Genomic DNA, 8,530 nt, shown 5'->3' on the forward strand with positions numbered 1-8,530 from the left:
CCTGGAATATGAGAAACTTTGAATAATTCCCCCCCAAAAAAACACACACACAAGTGAGCTGTTTAAACTAGCACCTACAGAACTTTGAAGTCTGTTGTGTTGTATGTTTAGCTGCCCCCAAATATGGGGAATGTGGCTTAGGGATCCTGTCCTATTTAAATATGAATATCTATTCTATTATTGCATCCGATGTTGCCTAGGAATTCTAAGAGTTTGTAAAGTTTTTAAAGATTCAACCTGCCGTCTTGATAGCCATTGTAGCCACACAGAGACGAAAGTCTGCTCCTTGATTTCACGAACCATCCTGTAAAATTTGGATATGATATCTGAAGAGATGTCGGAATGCAGGGCAGAAAAACATTATCATCTGGAGGACCATAGGTTCCCTACCCCTGCTACCAAGCAAGGCTAACTCAAAATATTTTGTTGCCGAAGGTAAAGAGCAAGAGCATTATACTTTATCTACAAAAATCAACAGAACTTGCAACTGAATCTTAGGCCCTATCTATACTATACATTTAAAGCAGAGCCAAACCACAGAGCTTAAATTACAATTTATTACTATTACTACTATTATTATTATTACTATTACTATTACATGCTCCCAATCTGATTGGGTTGCCCCAGCTACTCTAAATTCCATGGGGAGAACTCTGACAATTGTAGCCTGTGAGGGCAATAGGAGTTTCCTAACAACCTTCAGCACCCTCAACAAGGTACAGTTCCCAACAGTCTTTCGTGGGGGCCCCAACAGAGCCTATGGCAGCCACAGCAGGCCCCAACGGGCCTTTCGGAGGGAGCACCAGGGCTCCTCTCAGTGTATGATGTCACAATGTTGGGCGGAATCCAGCACACCTGGGGGGAAGCCAGGATTGTTCAAAGTGGCGTGATACTATTTTAAATGTGTATTACAGACAGCAGCGGCCTCTGAGGAGTCTGCCTGCCTCCTCCCACTCAGCCGCCCTACAGCTGAGGGGGAGGCAGCGGGCGGACTGTTTGGGGCAGCGCAGAGCCTGCGGGCGCTCAAGCCACCGTGTCACTCCCAGGAGAGACACGTGGCTCAGGTGCGCTGCAGGCCCCACGGTAAGTGCCGCCCACCATTTTGTCACCCCCCCCCCAGTGGGGACACCTGGGGCAGGCTGCACCTACAGCACCCCCATTGCTATGCCCCTGACTACAGATTGTAGTCTCCTTTGCTTCACTCAGCGGCATAGGAGGCCGATGATAGATCACACAGCAATTATACCTTATCCTTCAGCACCTCACAGCTGCTGCCAGCGGGTTGTGCCCCACTCTGCCTAAAGCTAAGGCTCTCCTTACACAAGTACCTGAAGGAGCACCTACTCTCATTTCAATGTGCCCATCAGCTAAGATCATCTCCAAGTGCTTCCTCTAACAGAGGTGCAACAGATGTCAACTGCTGGGTGACTCAATTAAGGAAAGTTGTGTCCAAGGATGCTTGCCTGACCCAAACCACGGTGTCTTTTAGGCATCAGGCAGAATTTTTATTATCCCAGGAAGTTTAAGTTACGTTCTTTAGGCTTCCTATTCTTTGCTTATTATTATGATTATTATTAGTAGTAGCAGTAGTAGCAGCAGCAGCAGCAGCAGTAGCAGTAGTGGCAGAAGTGTGTTGTATTTTAATGCTATGCTTGTTCTTTTATATTGTTGTAAAACTGCAAGGGAATACATTTTGATGAAATATAGAAATATTTCAAGTGAAATTTTAAAATGTGGTTGCTATGGATTTTTTTATCATGGCAATGCTCCTATTTGTGCTTGGTTTTAGTATGTGTTAAATATGATTGATTGTAAGCTTATATTGTTCAGTTTTATGCTTCATAAGCTGTCATGTGGGCCTTTTAACACCATGCTGGCAGGCTAGAAAACAAAACCTGACAATCTACATATGCCAAGGATTGAATCTGGAGTGTAAGTCTCACAATTAATGTATGATTGATTACTCAATGTTTCCTCTTAATTTTGGTTATAATGTTTGTTATCTGAATTGGTTTCTTTAACATATGGGCTTGTGTGTGTGTGGAATTTATGTGCTTAAAACAGAGGACCAGTTCTAGATTTAATCGCTATTCCTTTTAGCATCTTTAATTTAATTTAGCATCTATAATTAATTTCCCAATTTGCTTTTATTGCTACCTGCTCCTTCTTTTGGGAAGCTATGAAAAATATTTCTAGTTGATTAGCTTGTCTTGAACTCCAGAGGCCACCTGTCAGCAGTAGGAGCTAATGGAAAAGGTACCAACACAAGCCAGACTGAATTCGCACTAAATTCAAAGCCAAAAAGGCAGAGACTTTAAATCCCTCATGTCTTTTCTCTCCCTGCACCCCACTGCGCTTGTTTCATGGTAACTTAACTTTCTTTTGATTTGGCCAGCAGAGGGGGCTACTGTAATACATATCTGCCGCTGCAGTCCCGCTGTGGGAAATGACATTAGCCATACAAAGACCATGAGTCATCTCTCCCCCTGACCTTGGTTCTAGAGTTAATCAGCACAGTGGGCTGACCCTTGGGTGTAAATCTGAATGTGCAGTGTGATTTCAAATTATTTGTTGAAAGTCCTTTGCAGATTGCAGACCAGTTCCAAAGGTCTCGCTGAAAGAGGCATGTGTCAAAACACACACTTAGCCCAGGACGGATCGGAATAAAGGGCAAATAAAGCTATGTTTCTGCAGCTTATTGAGGTTGAAGTTGTTAATTTCCCCACTGATTGTGCAGTGGACTCAGCAAGGCTTTTCAAAAGGACAGGGAACAAAAATAAGCTGTGGCGCAGCTTGGGTTTCATGCAGAAATGAATGCAATTTCCCCAGATGCCCTTCTGAGAAACGTCAGCTTTTTCTTAATGGCTACTCCAGTGGGGAGGTAAGGTGACCATCCATCCTCCTTTACAGAGGACAATCCTCTATTGGAAAAGCTATCTAGCTCAAGACTCATTGAAAGCTTAAATCACAAGAAGGGAGAACAGGGAGGCTTTGCCTTGTCCCATCTAGAGTTAGCACCTGGGCAGCAGAGAGTGAGCAGGTATGCACAAGTCACCTGTTCACAGTCTTCCCTGCTGTGGTGAGATGTATTTCTATTTAAATTATTGTCCTAATTTCTAGATCTGCATCTACGCATGCAAATCGGAACGCACATATTTTATGCAGATCTCTTTTCCCACCAATAATGCATCTCCACTTTTGGGGTGATGGCCCTCTGTATTTTTCAGGTCCAGGAAAGCTTTGGCTTTCATAAAGTAGCAAATGTCAATAAGATTATCTTTTTCTCGCCCCCGCCCCTGCCCCAGCTACCCCGCTGCAACATTCTGCCGGCCTCCAAGGTCTTTCCATTCTAAGGAACATTTTGCATCTTAAAAACATAGTTTTTCCCACTGCTTTGAAAGCTGTTCACTCCTTTGAAAAGCTGCAGACAGAAGCTCTGCCCTGAAGACAGAAGGCTATGCACATCTGTTCTGTGAGATGCTGCTGGTACTGAATAGGGAGTGCTGTAACCAGTCATCTGCAACTGGACTTAACTGTCAGAGGTCCTTTACCTTTACCTTTAATGAGGTAAAGAGACAGGAGCAGGGTGGGTAGGAAACAGTAGCTGGAAATGCCCTAAAGGGGCTGATTGGTGGTAACAGTCAGATCAATGGGCTGTGTATTTGAATTTAGCATCAAGATTAGCATATGTATTAATTCCCTGTGATTCATATAAATGCAAAATAAAAGCAACCTGTTGCATAACTTTGGCTCCTTTCAGCCGTGGATGCTTCTTGTTTTCTGTAAACACCGACTATTTCACAGCCTCCTTATTCTTCACATCTTTGTCTTCTTCCTGTAGGAGTGCATACTGTGTGGTCACCAGCTAGGTTCTTACTCAGGGTAGACTAACTGAAGTTACTGGGCCTAAGTGGAACTTCATGGACTTGAGAAGCCAACACTGAATCCACACAGTGACATAATGGGGAGGGGCACAACAGGGAGGGTTGCCCCAGGAGCAAAATTGTTAGGAAGCAAATACCCACTGCCGCCTCAATACAGCTGCAAGCTTCTGTTGCTCGGCTCTGTTGAAAATGGCTTATCCATGCAAACCAGGAAATGACCTCTCCAGATAATGGAACAACTCTTTCTTTTCTGATCTCTGTGGCTGTGACGCAGACACCTTTAGGGAGTTCAATGCACATGTGTACTCCATCCATTTCCCTTCTCACCTCTGCACGGCCCCGGGTGCTGGCAACCCACACTACACCACTGCATCCACAGCCCTGCAGAAGTAGGGTGTGGCTTCACTCCAGCTCACAGGATGGCACAGCGGCAAGTACTTGGATCAGGCCCACTGCCATTGCATGACAGCAGCAGAGCTAGCTCAGGATCCAGTAGAATCTGCTCTGGCCCTGAACTCTTCCCTAGACACCTTGTTTCTGGAGCTTCTGCTGGCTACAACAAGTGAGGATGTGGCACGTGGTAACTTCCACCCATTGGCTGTTTAGGTGGATACGCCTGATCAGTAGAGCCATCCTGTCAACTTCAGAGCTCCCACGCCAGCAAAGGCTGGTAGAGAGACATCATCGCTTCATCCAAAACCCTCTGGTGTGGCAAATCAAATCCCCGCAATGGGGTGAGCTCCCGTTGCTCGGTGCCTGCTCCTGCCAACCTAGCAGTTCGAAAGCATGTTAAAGTGCAAGTAGATAAATAGGTACCGCTCTAGCGGGAAGGTAAACGGCGTTTCCATGCACTGCTCTGGTTCACCAGAAGCAGCTTAGTCATGCTGGCCACATGACCTGGAAGCTGTACGCCGGCTCCCTCGACCAATAAAGCGAGATGAGCACCACAACCCCAGAGTCAGTCACGACTGGACCTAATGGTCAGGGGTCTCTTTACCTTTAATGCTCTGTCAGTTAAGCCAATGAATTCAAATCAATCTTCTCTGATGAACAGTGGGAACAATTCACTGCCTGTATTGCAGTTTTCCTCACTTTAAGGTCTGGTGCCTGCTGTGCCTCTAGGAACCCAGGGGGCCCTGGGTTCTGTTTGTAACAAATGCATATCGTGTTTGCAGAAATCTTTCTTACGGAAAGCTTTACTTCCAGATGCTTTCAAACGCATAGGGAAATTACCTAGATGCCATTTTGAACAATTTCCAGCAATACCTTAACTATAGAAGAAAGCAACATTTATATTGAGTGAAATAATTGTGACAACACTAAAAAACAACCACACCCTAAGCTACCACAATCAATATAGAGTGATCTTTTCTTGTAAAAATAGCTTTTAAGTAAGTTTATCAGGAGAAGGAACCCACACAAGAATTTGCCTTGAAGAATACACACCAACCCCATGCAGCACACACAATACAAGCACTACTGGCAGTGGTGTAGGAAGGGGGGCAGGCTGCCCCAGGTGCCACTCCGGGAGGGGTGACAATATGGCCCTTGCCTCCCCCCAGCTGTAGAGCGGCCGAGGGCGGCAGCAGTCCATATGGGCGCTGCTCGTGCGCCGTCTGTACGGGCCGTCCTTATGGGCATCCGTATGGGCTGCCGCTCTCGTGCATGGTGACTGTATGGGCTGCTGTGTGTGCGCAGTCTGTATGGGATGCTGCTTGCGCGGCAGCCTGTACAGCCGCTGTGCAAGCAGCATTCCGTGCGGAGTGCACACGCTCAGGATGCCACACATGCACAGCCCGTATGGGATGCTGCACATGCACAGTCTGTACGGGCTATGCTGACCCAGGTGCTGGAGAGGGTTCCTCCACCACTGACTACTAGCACATCTTATTTTGTTTGTTATCATTAGGAAATAGAACCATGCTGCAAAAAGGCTGGCCCAATCCTCTTATTTAAGTGCATATTTTACAGCTCCACAGATTTACGTGTTGTGAGCTCTCTCCCAACTGAGATTAGACAGGTACCTTCAACTGCATGACAAATACTTCTAGTAGCCATTTTATGATAGTGTTGGGGTTTTTGTTCAGTTTTGTGATGACTTTTGATTGTGACAACAACAACATCATCTATAGGTCAGTCCAATCTGTTGGTTACGATTATTGCTTTCGCTTTCACATTCACCCCTGTTGACCAGACAAGGCTACCCTCTTTGAAATGGGAGAGGGAGCTAGGAGTGAACTAGGACCAGCATCTGATTCAATTCAGAGCTGAGCATCTGGGTTGCTGCTACATCATGAGCCTGTGTAGGTATAAGCACCTCAGTTAGAACCACTTTTCCTTTTGTGCCTCTGAAGTGGCGAAACAAGCTTCCTCCCTATTGCGTTCCTTTCTACTACACAGCCATTTTAAAGGACAGAATCCTGGTGCAAGCATAAATATTCCAACCCTGTGTCGCTGAGGAAGGATTTTTTGTCTGGCCAGACACACCAGAAAGCAGCCTTATCGAGCCAATATCCACCAGGTTTCCGAATGCAAGAGGGAGGCTACTTTGACAGAGAGGAAAGGCATGGGTTTGAGATGTGAAAAGCACAGTTGGAAAGCTAACTTGGCTATTCATTATTATGCACTCAGAAGATGCTAATGAAGCTTGAAGATGGGCTTTCTGGCCAAATTGCCTTTGGCCAAGCCCATTCCCTTTGTTGCTTTGCATTCTGCAACTCGGCTCGCCTTCCTCTACCTCTGGTAGTGCACAGGCAAGCTGCCTGCTTCCCTAAGTTTTTAATGAGTCCCAATTGGTGAGGCCAAGAGTAATGCATCTCCACTGTTATGGCTGGGCCAGGCCCTTTAATATTGATGTCTCCCTGGTGGCAACAACAGAGATGAACAATAATGTGCAATCGCCTAAAAGGGGGAAGTCTTTTAGCTATTTAGATCAGGGCAGCTTCCTTCCAATAATTTAAGGCTGGGATATATGTGTGGTGTGGTGTTCCCCACCTGGGTCCCCACTAATACAACCCAGAGCGGTTTATCTTCATTGCTGTCACTGCAGAGTCATGTTGGTATCAAAGGATGCAGCCTGGCAGAGGCACATATATCTCAGTGCAGGCACCTCTGGCTGGGTCTCAAAATGCACTGGAGAACTGGCTGCTTGCCTGTAAGCTGCAGGGGGAGGCGATCAAAATGAAGACTTGAAATTCATATGCAGCAGCAGGAGAGAGTGGAGGGCATCGCCTGTGACTGGACAAACCACACAATGAATGCAAGAACAATGTGGTCTTCCCTCTTGAGCAGGGCAGAAGCCATATTTCCAGAGCTTAGGCTAATGTGAGTTAAATATCCTGTGTGTGCATGTCTTCATTTTTTTGAAAAACAAAAACCCTGTTCACTGTAGGCTAAAGAATAACCTTGTGGGTTGTGATTTTTAAAAACTTTTATTATTTTTAATGGCTTCATTCGGTTACTCCTGGTCCTAACTTTAGTCCCTGGTCTTACTTCCTGCCAGCTGCCTAGGGACCCAAAAGGTTCCTTCAGCAGTTGGAGATTGTCCATGCCTAACAGCTTAAAACCCCCTTGTCCTTCCTCAGTGCTCACATCTTTGCAGCAGCCTGATGTCCCTAAGTAAGACTGTGTCTACATGGGAGACCTTGGCAGCAATGGAATCGTTGTGGATGATTTTTCAAAGGGAAGTGACCTCAATACACAATGACAGGATGTGGAGCCATTATCAAAAGTAAATCATTTTGCTTTGTTGAAAATATGGAGTGCCTCTCCTATCCTTTTAAGTTGGGTTCTATTTTCATGAGGTTGCGACACAATGTTTCTAATGGGGGGAGTAAAGGGAAGGGCTTAAATGATCTGCTGCAGAACCGAATGTTTTTGTGAAATAGAATAATGGAGGACATACTGTTACAATACGGGGAATCTTGCTACAGTTAGCTCACATAGAGTCTGTGTCCCTTTGAGAATCAAGATTGTTGTAGCTTTAAGAAATATGATTTATTCACATATTTACACCTGAGTTTGGAGGAAGGGAGTCTAGATCTTATAGCATGCTCATGTCAAGTAGGGCTTACTCCCCACAGCAGTGTAGCACTGGATTCCAAAGCAACTCTCCCAGTCTGCCTTCAGCCAGCCTGCCCAAGATGGATCTCCTGTCTTTCTTCTCCTATTCCATGTCTCGTGCCAAAGGCCCCAAACTCTTCCTGTGACATCATGCCTAGTTGTCCTGGCAACCTTCCAAATCCCTGTCTCTGTTCACATCTCAGGGCAAGGCTGGGGGTGGGGGCAGTTCTCTTGCATTGCCAATGGGCCTCAATGGCCCTGTATTGTTTCTGAACGACCCTAGCTTGGCCAGGTTATTTTGCTAGCCCAGGAATTCCTCTGTAGCTTGAATTTTTCATTCAAATCCCAAATAATTAAAATCTTACCATTTATTAATTTCTAGGGTTTAGGTCCCCCCCTCTCTGAACCTATAACAAAACAATATTATGTTCCTCTGCAAGGCAGGGAAATCCCAAAATCTCTTTCTTGAAGCTGGCCTGTGGCTGTATATGTTCTGAGCCCTGCCATCCTGACTTCCACAAGGCTGTGGTGGCAGTTGCTGGAAGCAGAGGAGGAGACTATAAATGATGACATCAGCTAAGAAC

Source organism: Podarcis raffonei, chromosome 1 (assembly GCF_027172205.1).
Source record: "Podarcis raffonei isolate rPodRaf1 chromosome 1, rPodRaf1.pri, whole genome shotgun sequence".
NCBI lineage: Eukaryota > Metazoa > Chordata > Lepidosauria > Squamata > Lacertidae > Podarcis > Podarcis raffonei.